The sequence below is a fragment of the Lingula anatina genome, chromosome 4 (genome assembly GCF_051362555.1).
Source record: "Lingula anatina isolate TDL-2025a chromosome 4, LinAna3.0, whole genome shotgun sequence".
Lineage (NCBI taxonomy): Eukaryota > Metazoa > Brachiopoda > Lingulata > Lingulida > Lingulidae > Lingula > Lingula anatina.
In genome coordinates, this window is record NC_141770.1 from 7,096,534 (window position 1) to 7,110,327 (window position 13,794).

A 13,794-nucleotide genomic window follows, 5' to 3' on the forward strand; every position below is an offset into this window, starting at 1 on the left:
CGTCGGCAAAAGGTCGGCATAACAGCGGCTAACCGCCGATAGTAATAGCTCATAACGACGTTGGCCCGACGTTGGCGCGAAGTTGGCAAATTGTCGGCATGACAGCGGCTGACCGCCGTTTATCCATAATGACGTCGGCCCAGCGTCGGTGCGACGTTGGCAAAAGGGTGGCAGACCACCGGTGGGCCGACGGCGGGCCGCCGGACACGCCGACTTCGAACCGACGTCGTCTGCCAACGTTGGCCCGACGGAGGCAAAGTCGTCGGGCCGACGTTGGCGCGACCACTCTTTGCTATCTGGGAACATACAGAACCTGGCATGACAAGACTGGAAGGGAGACTTTGCTGTGAATATCTTTAGTTGGTGGCTAATCGAAACTCTCACAAAGTGTACCAAAAAGTCAAGTACCTTTGTGATAAAGAAGTTACGGTAAAGTCTTGAAAATTTCGTCGTTCTTGAAAATTTCGTCGACAGACGATTTTCCGCCGAGGTAATTTTTTTCCCTTTGAAAACTTCGTCGACCTTGAAAATGAGGTACTCAATAATTTTTGAAAAGTTCGTCACCAAATATGGCCGCGTTGTCCAGCTCAAATATGAAGGTAATGCGTCAGTTGATTTAAGACAATGATACGATCAGGATCTCATTGACGATAACACTCTCAATGGGAGATAGGAACAATAGTGCGCCCCTGCGAGCGGTTGCTCACAATATAGGTGGTTAACATGTGAATTCCCGTTCTTAATTGCGGGAACGTCGGCCTTTGTCTAAATAGTTTCATAACTATTACCTGGCTCAAGGTGCGTTATCAAGCCGGCAAATACAGTAGAAGTCACAGGCCGCGGCTTTGTCATTTGTAACGCCGTTATTGTTATCGGCGGCTGTCCTAAATGAGGAAGACACAATGAAAAAATCAAGATATTATCTCGAAGGGACATGTACCCGTCACTTCTATTCATGTCCATGTTCAATCTAGGACCATTTAACGATTGCCTGCCTCGTACATGGAGATCGTTCGCAATGCGAATGGGACAAGATGGCAATTTTCATATCTTCAGCGGAGAATCTTGCGCGTAATATCGTCAAGAGATCGTTCGCAATCCAAACGAGACGAGAAGATAATTTTCTTATTTGTAACGGACTCTGTTCACGTAAGATCATCAGCGGGAGATCGTTTGCGATTCGAGAGAGACGAAAAGGCAATCTTCATATCTTCACTGGGAGATCGTCCGCGATGTAAGCGAGAATAAAATGCACTTTTCATATTAGTTCAATCTAAGATCTAATGGTATATTAGATCTTAGGTTCAATGGAACTTCGTTCGTGGAAGATCGTCAGCAGATCATTATTTTAACCCCCCTCCCCCTTTGAATTTTGTAAATAACATATTTTTCATTTTATCTTCAACCCCCCTGCTCCCGCTCACGGCATACTCAGTATCTTCAGCGGAGAATCGTCCGCGTAAGATCGTCAGAGGGAGATCGCTCGCGATCCGAGCGAGACGAAAAGGCAATTTTCATGTCATCATCGGGAGATCGTTCGCGATATAAGCAAGAATGAAATGCAATTTTCAAAATAGTTCAAGGAACTTAGTTTGCAAAAGATCGTCAGCGGGAGACCAGTATTCTAACCCTCCCCCTTTGAATTTTATAAATAATATATATTTTTCATTTTATCTTTAACCCCCCCTTCCCCGCTCACGGCATATCTTCGGCGGATAATTGTTCGCGTAAGATCATCAGCGCGAGATCCTTTGCGATGTATGCAAGAATGAAATGCAATTTTTATATTAGTTCAATGGATTTAGGGAACTTCGTTCGCGGAAGATCGTCAGCGGAAAATCATTATTGATCTCCTCCCCCCCCCCCCCCCCCCCCCCCCACACACACACATACACACACTCACACACACACAGTGACACACACTTGGGATTTAAAAAATTCATTTTCATTTTATCTTTAATCAGCCCGCCCTCCCTCGCTCACGGTATATCTTGGGCGGAGAATCGTTCGCGTAATATCCTCAGGACTTTGTTCGCGGATCCTAGCTTGACGTAAAGGCAATTTTCATATCATCGTCGGGAGATTGTTCGTGATGTAAGCAATAATAAAATGCAGTTTTCATATTAGTTCAAGGAACTTAGTTTGCAAAAGACCGTCAGTGGGAGATCATAATTCTAACCCTCCCCCGTTGAATATTATAAATAATATATATTTTTAAGTTTATTTTTAACCCACCTTCCCCGCTCACGATATACATGTATCGGCGAAGAATCGTTTGCGTAATATCGCCAGGACTTTGTTCGCGTAAGATCATCAGAGGGAGATCGTTCGCAATCCGAGCGAGACGAAAAGGCAATTTTCTTATCATCATCGGGAGATCGTTCGCGATGTAAGCAATAATAAAATGCAGTTTTCATTATAATTCAAGGAACTTAAATTGCGGAAGATCGTCAGCGGGAGCAATTATTTTAACTCCCTGTAAATTTTTAGGAAGTTACAGATGGTAATTTTAGAAGGCCTGACACTCAATCCTGGGAAAAGCCCTGCATGCAACAAACGTTGCCAAGTGCGTATTTTTTTAAATATGTCGCGTCCAGGTTATGATGCAAGGAGGCAATTAGGCTTATCTTGATCCTTCTCCTCTATCAGAAGGTATATTTCTTACCGAGAAGATATTTTCTGGTATAGTAAGTTAAACTTAATCGAGATGCAGTAATAAATAGATTATTATTTACCACCAAAAAACGACTTAGGAAGTAGTAATAAATATCCCACAATATAGGAGGGTCAAAGATAACAGACGCTAAGGATAAAAGCCAAAAGGCCGGATTTTTGAAAATTTCGTCATACCCAGGAGTCGGGGAGAGGTAATTTTGAAAAATTAGTCGGATTTACACAATTAAAAATATTAATTAATTTTTAAGCGACGAAATTTTCAAGACTTTACCGTACTAGAGAGTTGTTTCAGCCCACAAGAAATATCAGCAACAGTTTCTTTTGTGAAGGATTCTCTAGTTGAAAGAGCTGTGCAGAGTAAGTTTTAAAATAGAGCATCACTAACTGCAAGTTGATTATATCATTCAACAATTCTGTAAATTTTGTTATTATTCTCAAGTATATGTTGAAAATAAGTGAAAAAGTGAATGCAGCCATAAACCCTAAGATTTCACGTAGATGTGTAAGGAATGTATATAAACTATTCTTCAAAGCAGTTTTAGCACTTTGTTTTTTTTTTTTTAATATCCAAGACATTTTTTCTGGCTAGCTTTCTACCTTTTCTTATATGAACAATAAACACTTGAACTTGATTTTAGGACTTATCAAACAGTAATGTGTATTTTGAAATGATTTTGTCCTCCACGTGGATGTTTAGCTTTGTGAAGTGTGGTGAATTTATAGGACTTTATGGTGTACTCTTTTGTTAGATGGATGGAGCAGGACAGGATGAGTAAACAAGAGACATGTGGCAGAAAGATGTAAAGACGAGAAATATGGACATGGCTTGGATTTTGCTGATTTTGTTTAACTTTTTAATTTGATTAATAAAGCACAATATATGACTGTAATTTCTTGTTTGTTGTTGATAAACAGATTTAACAATATTTCTGTTCAGTGACAGTACAGTTTCCAAAGGATAATTTCGACTTTTCTAACGTGCTTAACAAAATTTTAAGATGTTGGCACATGTCTTCAAATGTAACTCAAAACCTGTCTTTGTAGAATCAATATCAACTGATTGAAAAACAAGCGAGTAAAATTTAAATTGTGTTATAAAATATTTAAATTAGTGTGCAGGAAATGTGCAAAAAGGTATGCAAAAAGTGCGCAGGAAGTATGCAAAAAGTATGCAGGAGGTGTGCAAGAAGTACGCAGGAGGTGTGCAAGAAGTACGCAGGATGTGTGCAAAAAGTATGCAGAAGGTGTGCAAGAATTATGCAGGGGATGTGCAAAAAGTATGCAGAAGGTGTGCAAAAAGTACGCAGAAGGTGTGCCAGAAGTATGCAGGAGGTATGCAAGAAGTGTGCTGGTTCTGGTGTTGGGGGTGTGCAGGAGATGTGCAAGGAGTATGCAGGAGGTGCGTATTTTACCATGCAAATGAGGCGTGCTGCGCATGCGCAGAAACCCTTACTGTGAATGTGCTGCGCATATGCAGAAACAGTGTGCGGGAAGCTTAAAATTTTGCTAAGGGGGGGGGGGGAAGATGAAGATGTTGCTGATGAAAATGTTGAGCACTGTCTACCTTTTAAAGTATTGGGGGTTGCCCATTTTCAGTATAGACAAACTTTATTGAAAAACATACATAACCAAATGAACAAAAAGCTTATTGAAACTGTATCAACAAGACTCATGTTGGATAATGATTATTCTATTGGAAGCAAGGCAGTCCAGATTTCACACGAAGGAGAGTGGATTACAATTGGTCATTTACCACAGGAATTATGGCAGTATGTTAATTTAGATTTAGTAACTGGTTGCAGAATTGACAAGATTTCCTTTAGGTTGTGGAAAGTACCAGGTTTTTATGTTAAGTTATTTGTTACTAAAAAAGGAGCTTGGCCTATCCAAGTGATAAGAAAAAGTAAATATGTTCAATAATAAACTGATATTTTCTTTATAGTGTTGATTCCATGCACTCCTTGCATTCAAGTAATTTTTTATGTTGCTGATACAGAATTAATATATTTAATAAGAATTTTTTTTAATCAACAAACTGTTACTTCAAGCAAATTTAAAACACGTAATGGGCTATGGACAGTAGCCTATATATACAGACAGTAATATGTAATTTAATGTATTGAACTACAAAATTAACTTTGTATAGACACATATGTTTTTATACATTAAAATAGTGTGTGGGGTTTTCCCTTTTTTTCTTAGTATATATCATTTTGTTATTGTTATTAACTTTCATTCAGGCAGTTGAGCACCTGTTGGAATATGGATTGGACAAAACACAGAAGATCTGCCAGCCAGACATTTTAGAAGGCTTTAGGGCTCTCAGAAAGCTGAGTATGGATTGGACAAAACACCATAGATCTGTAGCCAGACTTTTAGAAGGCTTTAGGGCTCTCAGAAAGCTGAGTATGGATTGGACAAAACACCATAGATCAACAAAGGGTCCATTTTTCTGCTAATCAATGTCAAAGTTTGAAGAATGATTTATCAACAAGCCTGTATTACCTGAAGACACAGAATAAAAACTGAACCTGAAGAGTGAAGACACATACCCTGACCACTGTACCACATGGCTCCTCAGTGATCCAAAAGCAGAGTTTTCTCTGCGGAATGTTTTCACCTTCACAACACAATATCCACACTGTGCACTCCTATAAGATACAATCCTTCAACTTATGAAATGTGGAGATGGTGATGGGTTTGTAGAACAAACATTACAGATGTCAGTAGAGAAAATATATGACTGGAAGAGACATATAATCAGGACAATTAATCAGGATCAAGCCATGCAGACCTTCTCCAAAATATAACTGCATCTGAATGTCTTGTCATCATGGACTGGGCTATGGAATTTTTGCCAAGGAAGGTTAAGTTGTACACAAGATAAATATCACCTAATGTTTTTTGTGTTTGATGTTCAAAGTGCAAAATTAAGAATTTGGAAGTGGTTATGGAGTAAACCTTGAAAAAAATCTTATTTGCTACTTATAAAGACTGATATGTTTTGAGAAGATTTGGATTAAAAAAGACTTATCTGAAAAGACTGCATTATTTTTCTTTACAATGCCTGCTTGCAGGGAATTGTTAAACTTATTCCAAACCATGCAGAACGGAACACAGTTAAGTGTATTAAATCCACATAATTGAAACCAATTTACCTCTTACATGTTATTTCTACATAATGACATACATCATCCAGAATACCTTCAGTCTGGCAGTGAACAGAGTACTCAGGGGGGATTATGAAGGTGGGGACAATGACAGACAAGAGGGTGAAGAGGACAATGACAGACAAGAGGGTGAAGAGGACAATGACAGACAAGAGGGTGAAGAGGACAATGCCAGTATGTGGCATGCTGCCTATAGAGCATACTTATGTTGGAAGATTGGAGCAACTCACATCAAATCTGTCCCTAATTGTCCAGAGGATATCTCATGGATTGTAAAAAGAGATTAAACATTTGGACTGTTTTCAGTTTACCTGACCAAATGCTGTGTAATTTCAAATAGTATAGAATTTTGGTTCATTATTTTTGAGGTTTTATATGTAGTTTTTTGAACCTAAAAAAAAACTATTCTCTAAACGAAACAAACAATGACAAATACTGATAATAATATCCTAATTACAACAAACAATAGTAATAACAACAATTATTATTTAAATACACTTGTATCAATTATTAACTTAATTTTGCTGCATGGATCTGCAACACTCGCCTAGCAAAAATATGAAAAAAAAAAATGCACTCATGCTTTTAGATAGCGGGTTAACATCTACTTTTATATCACAGCACTTAGCTTTTTTTCTTTGTCTTGATACAAAAGATGACGTCCAATGTCGGCTAAGTACTCTTGACAGTTCAAGGTCCATTAGATCAGCTGTTGTTTCAATTGACGTGTCTCCTTGCAGCGACGCTGCAAAGACGTACCACTTATCGAATGTGTTAGTTGTCCCAACTATACAAGTCCGAGCAAATCAACACATCAATGTGTCAGCTTTCCCTCATCTATCAGATATTAATCTTCCTCAGATTAATACACAATCGCAAGATGATTTGATTATAGGCATGGACAATGCACATTTGATTATGCCGCTTGAAGTGCGCATTGATGAAAGTGGTGAGTGTGATGTGTATGCAGTGCGTTCACGATTAGGGTGTTGTTTGAATAGACCCAATGTCAATTCTTTTTCCCCAAGGGAAGTTTCCCCTGTCATGAGAAATGTTTATTTATTGCTATCCCTTCCATTAATTTGTGATACACCTGCCAGTGCCTTCGTGAACAAGGCAGCAAAGCTGTCAAATGTACAGACAAAAAGCAGGAAATAACAAAACAGGCTACTGTCAATTCTGATGCAAAAGTACATTATGCTTAACTGCAAATTCAACATCAAATTTTAATTATGCTCAACAGGTATTACCAATGTAAGTGAAATGTGTAACAAGCGTAAGGCTTCAGGCCCATGGGAGTTTAAGTTCACACTTTGAAAATGCCAGAATGAGAAAAATGAAAATTTCACATAAAACTGCTTAAATTCAATAATAAATGATAACCCATTTGAGCTGGCTTCCTTATTTGAACTGCATGCCAATCCTACAAATCATATTTGTAAGTTGAAAATAATAATAAGTAACACAGTTTTCTTTTCATAATGTTTGTAGTAGCAGTGCAAAAAGATTTTTGTCAATTTTGATGTAACATTACATAATAAATTACAGAATAATTATCACCAATTTTTGATTATTGACTATAAATAGCATGGACATGTAGAAAATTTGATTACCATTTGGCTTCATGTCCATGGGAGCTTCGAGTCCCACAATGAATATGCCATCATGATAAAAATGAATATTTCACTAAAATGTATAACTTCCAGAAAAAGAAACCAATCAGACTGCTTTTCTAACTCAGGCTGCATTTTAGTCCTGTTTCTTTTTTGAAAGATTGACAATCATAAGTAACATGGTTCTCCCATAATGGTCATCATGGCAGCAGCACCCAAAATTGTGTTTTCTTCTATTTTAATGCAATATTACATAATGCTTAACAGCATAATGACCATCAGTTTTTATTAATAAAAGATCCGTATCATGGATTTTCAGAAATGTGACTAGCATGGGTCTTCAAGCCGGTGGAGATTCTTAAGTCACACCTTGAAAATGCCAATATGTGAAAAATTAAATTTTCACAAAAAACTGATTAACTGCCAAAAAAATTTACCAAATAGACTGCATTGCCCACTGAAGCTTTATTTAAGTCCCATGTTTCTTCCTGTAAGTTTGAGAACAGTAAGTGACATGGTTTTCCTTAAATGGTCATCATGGGAACAGTGTCCAAAATAGGGGTGTCTTCAAATTTTGATGCAATATTACATAATGTTTAACAGGATAATTACCATCAATTTTTAATAATTATTAGTATCATGGATATTCAGAAAATGTACCTAGCAAAGGTCTTCAGGCCCAAGGAACTTCAAAGTCACACCTTGAAAATGCCAAAATGTAGACAAGACAGCACTGTCCTGAAATGTGTTTTTTTTTTCATTTTTAACAATTTTTTAACATATAACAAAATTAACAATTTACTGCCATTTAAATATGATCAACTAAGAAAATTGATGAGATGGGGAAAATATCAATAGAACAGTGTTTAAAATGTCCAATTTCCTCCATTCTGAGTTTCTGAACATAGTGAATGAATGAATCTGACAAACTGCAATGAGTTTATTTCCATTTTTGAAACTCTATTATACAATACATAATAACAAGTTTACCATAATTTTTACATAATCAACTAACAATGTTGTAAAGATGCAGGAAATGTCAAACAAACACTTTTACTAATCTTATTAGTTAAATAATGAGACTGTTAACATGCCGAAGAATTGAATCTGAGGAAATGTGAAAAAACAGCATAACTTATAAAATAATGGCCCGATTATGCTGATTTTTGAACTTGACCTGCATTTTAGTAAGATTGATTACTCCTGTGAATTTCATGACAACAGGTCTATCGGTTTTCCTTGAAATGTGTTAACAGTGTTGCACATATGCTGAAAAGTGAATAAAACAGCATAACTACTAAAATAGTGGCCCGATCATGCCGATTTTCGAACTTGATCTGCGTTTTAGTAAGATTGATAACTCCTGTGAGTTTCATGACAACAGGCCTATTGGTTTTCCTTGAAATGTGATAACAGTGTTGCATATATGCTAAAAAGTGAAAAAACAGGATAAATTCTACAATAATGGCCTGATCATGCTGATTTTCGAACTTGACCTGCGTTTTATGAATATTAGTCAGCTCTGTAAATATAAAGCCAAAAAGTAAAACTGTCTTTCACTTATGGTGTTAACGCTGAAAGTGCACGGCGACGGCGACATGATCAGCGACGGCGACGACAGACGCAGGTGATGGCAATATGTACAGACACATCTGTGTCTGTACATAAAAAATGTCAAGTCTTTCTCTGGTTATCATGGGTGTGATAAGTGTATTCAAGCAGGCAAATGGATGGGAAAAATGACTTTTCCTGAAACCAATGCTACATTCAGAACCGATATTTCTTTTGATAAAAAAAATGATGAAGACCATCACATGGGACCTACCCCTTTATCTCAGCTAAACATTGAAATGGTGTCATGCTTTCCTCTTGATTATATGCACCTTGTTTGTCTGGGGGTAGTGAAAAGGCTGTTAAATCTGTGGATGAAGGGCCCGTTATCCTGTAGAATTGTTAATAGGGTATTGCAAGAAATATCAAGACGTTTAGTTGCCTTAAAAGACAGTATACCATCAGAGTTTGCAAGAAAACCTTGATCACTCTTTGAAATTGCATACTGGAAAGCAACTGAGTTTCGGCAGTTCCTTCTGTACACAGGTCCAATATCACTGTTTGAAATTGTGCCTGCAACTGTGTATTAAAACTTTATATTATGAAGCTGGGATACATTTAAAAAAGCAGCTGGCATTTGCCAAGATGCATGCTACAATACAATCAAGAGTCACTGGTAAGATGGGCCAGTTGAAGCATATCACAGAGCTTGTTACCAAGATTACACCAACACAGAACACCCTTACAAGGCTGAAAAAGAAAAGGTCAAGAACTGATGCTGACAATTTTACATATTGCATGTTGGTTTCTTCCTTGCTTTCCATTTTTTAAGCTCTATCCTTTCTTTTCTTTGTTAGCTTTTGCCTTGAAAATGCCTCCACCAAAGTTCGTGCTGTACAACAAACTTGCATTTGCATTCATCTGTGCTTTTTTGGGACTTATGTTACTCAGCATGAGCTATATTATTTGGCTCCATTGGAAGAAGGTACTGGAACAAAATTTTGTGTTGCACTTGCATATTTGGGCACTTTGATAATAAACTCCAACTGTGATCCATCTAAAATTTTGTTAAAAATGATGAACCACAAGAAAACATTCCAAAAGAACACTGAAGAGGATTCAGCAGCTTTTAAAAGTCAACAAGATTTTAAGTAAAGAAAAACAACCTGCAAATGGGGGAAAAAATGGTTATTCTGGGAGTAATGACAAAATTGACAAAACAATACTTTACTTACTGTTTTACTTGAAGTCCAAACCAGATTATTATCAATGGCAAAGGAAATTGAAAAAAAATCAATCTGTTCTCAATATAGCATCTTTTGACCCTGTCAAATTCAATTTTGAGTTTACAGACCCTTTTGCCTGGAATGTAATTAGTTTTCTATGTATTACTAATAATGAATTTTAGGAGTTAAAGAAGGAAATCACAGGTAACTTCGATTGGTACTGTGAGAAAGGAATGGTGAGAAGTATGATTTTACCTGTAATTTTTTTGATGATATTTAAGAAACTCAAACAGAATTCTCAGAGTTTACCAGAGAGTTATCCCAAAATATAAAACCTGGTCTTTTTGGTTAAATTTTGTTCACAGAGATTGCTTTTTATACAATTCTTTATATTTTTCTGTGAGAACAGGTGATTGGAATCTAAGAAAATTTTGTTTGAAAAACCAAAGAGGCAAAAATGAAGGCGTAGCAGGAAATTACTAGAAGGTTAGTGCCCAATTTTTTAAATCAAAAGCACTAGAATAGATGACTTGACTATTGATATCTTATAATTCCATCCTCCACTTAATTACTTCTTTTATAAACATAAGGAACTACATCATTATTCAAAGTATATTGAACAGAATTGGAAACATTAAATTTTTCAGTTATATTTACAGAAAAAAATGGTAATATCTTATTGATTTTCAGAGTCAACAGTATACGTCTTGGGAGATGTGAAAGTATAAAAGGATGAAGTGCTCAGATTTTTCCAGCTGCACCAAAAAGGAGGCAGAAAGGGAGATTAAAAAAGATTAATGATGGTAGGGTCTCTCATATAATGTTGACTCCCATCCAAGAAAAGGTTAAAATTTTATTTAAAAAAAGTTAAATGTATATATAGTCATCTACAATAACCTTGCGCGCGTTATACGTCACAGGTCTTGCGTAACTACCCACGTGCTACGATTTTTCCCTTGGGGGGGGGCAGCAAGCGGCCATTTTGTACACGAGCAATGCATAGATGGGTGAAAATGATACGTTGTTTTTAACCAAAAACGATGTCCCCAGGGCGAAACTGCCAACACCAAAAGTAAAGGAGCATACCAACGTTGTTTTGAAACGATGTGGTTAGCCTGTCAGTGCCGAGTTGGGGAGAAAAGAGCAGCACTGATTGCAAGGTACTGTATACACGTGAACCGGCAAAGTTAATGATAATTTCATGTTGCAAAAGCATAATTAAATCAGTAAGTTATTTTCCAAAGGATATTATTTGCATAGCAGATACATAAATCAAACTAACAACAATAAAAAATTTTGATGACATTGAAAATCAAAACCTGCGGTGCACGATAGGTTGAGGAGGACACTGCCACAGCAAGTAATGCATGAATTTTGTTACACAACACCATATGCTTGTGTCATTGTTAACTCTGTGGTATTATTACTCAATTTTCTGCTCAAATTAATACCTGATACTATTTCTCAGGCTACCAAGTACAAATCAACTTATTTTGTGGCAATTGACCTCCATGTTCCATCTACTGAGTAATGTGCAGGTTCTTTATTATTATTATCATTTTTTTTTCAAGCACATTTTGATAAAGTGGCTGTGCTTTAACAAGAGAAATTTATGCTGAAGTTTAAAAGATTAAATTATCAGTAGTGTGTTCAATTAAAGCTATTAATTTGATTATGCATATTTGATTTTCAATTATCTTGATTATGATATGAGGTTTCTGCATTTTTCTCTTGCCCTCAAATCAATATCTAACAAGTAAATTGATAGTGCTTTATTACAATTTTTGCTTTATACTTTCAGATGTAAAAACTGTGTAGCAGTTGGTAAAGCTGTAGAGATTGATGTGAGCATAGATCAGGGGAAATGGTATTAGAGAAACTAGGAGGACAAGACATAGATAGTGTACTAGTAGATCCGTCATAACAGCAAGGATAGATGGTGTGATCTTGTCTTGAAGCTATGCCACAAGTTTTCAAACTGGTTGAGTCCTTACTAAGACAAGCTGCTGCGGTGTGAATCATTGTACATTCAGGTTATACATGGCAGATTTATGACAAAAGAGACCTTCACAATATACCTCAAATAAGTTATTCTTGCATCTATGCCTTATCAAAAGTACACAGTTACAGTGACTAGAACATTGTCTGCAAATAGTGAGGCAGTGAAGGCTGCAAAGTGCCATTGTTTTTCAGTATTAAGAATGACAGTATCTGTTTTTTATTTATTTTCATTTTTCGTTTTTAATGGGAGGGAGACTCACTTTGTTCTTTCTATGCCCATTCAGTTTAGGGTTGGTGGCAATATATGGTAAATCTGTCATGCCTGTATGTAGAATTTCTCTGGCTCAAATTTCTATATTTATTGGGTGCATTATGAAGTTTCCTGACTGATTAATGAGGTTACTTGCAGAAATATCTTGCTTACACACTTTTTGTGATATTTTTACTTCTTTATATATACATGTATGATTATTCACATCTCATCAGTGGTGTGTGAAAGGTACTTGGTATTTGCATTTTAGAACTGTAGATCTGTGTACCAGCAGGGTTATATTTCATATATCTGCGAATGTTTCTAAAAATAAGCTTCATGTTTGATAATTATTTGGTTTGAAATAAATAAATAAATAACCCAAATAAAATCAATTCATTTTATATTTCACATAATTTGTTTTTTATTATTCTTCTAAGCATTTAATCATAACATCTCCCATCATTATACTGTTATTGTGTAATAACATTGAAAGTTTCCAAGTTTTTATTAACAGGTTGATGCTAACGTATTACAAATGAACATAAGCATTAAAGCACATTTCCTTACTCAAATGTATCAAACGTACCACTGGCATAATACCGGTAAAGATACAGGTAAAGATGACAGCATTGATAACTGAGTTTACAGCGCTTTTAGTGCAGCCTGGCCAGTGTCAGATTGTTATCTGATAAAGTTTGCCACTAGTACCTGGGAACAAAAGGTCTGGCACTTGACAATCAAGTTGATAAAATCACAAAACGCCTGTAGAAAATAGAGCATACCTGCCCAACATTGATTTGTTCAGATTCTTGACTAAGGGTGCGTTACTGGTGTCAAGGGCCAAGACTTGAACTGAGGGGTTTGGCATGTCACTCGATTTCTGTCCAAACCTAATAAAGCCTCAGTTGCTTAACTCTCCAATTTTCCAGTATCTACAGGTTGTGTTGTTTAATGCTTGGGGTCTCTTCTTTGGCGGCGGTTAATTGGGGACATCTGTGCGGCCTGTCAACGCACCTAGATTCACTTTTGCCGGTGCCACATTTTCAATTGCCGTAAATATCAAATTCATGAATAAAATGAGGAAAAATGACAGTTATGAAAAAATGTTTGGAAGTACCTGTCACCTTCGCCACAGTAACCATATGGGCTGTGATGCCCCCCCACCACAGGCGACACCTTGCGGAGCAAGCGTGCGTAATCCAGGGTGCAACTGAAAATAACCAAGTCGCGCGACCTTATTGTATGGTCTTACTATAGTAAGACCATACAATTGTAGATGACTATATATATATATATATATATAT

The 13,794-nt window shown here is 36.6% G+C and overlaps 1 long non-coding RNA gene across 1 annotated transcript; it reads left to right on the forward strand.

The window, feature by feature from the left end:
• Positions 1-1,894: 1,894 nt before the first annotated feature.
• On the forward strand, positions 1,895-3,566 carry LOC147762188 (uncharacterized). The gene is made up of 2 exons (XR_015334088.1): positions 1,895-3,033; positions 3,426-3,566. It is a non-coding gene; the product is annotated as an uncharacterized LOC147762188 (long non-coding RNA).
• Positions 3,567-13,794: the final 10,228 nt, after the last annotated feature.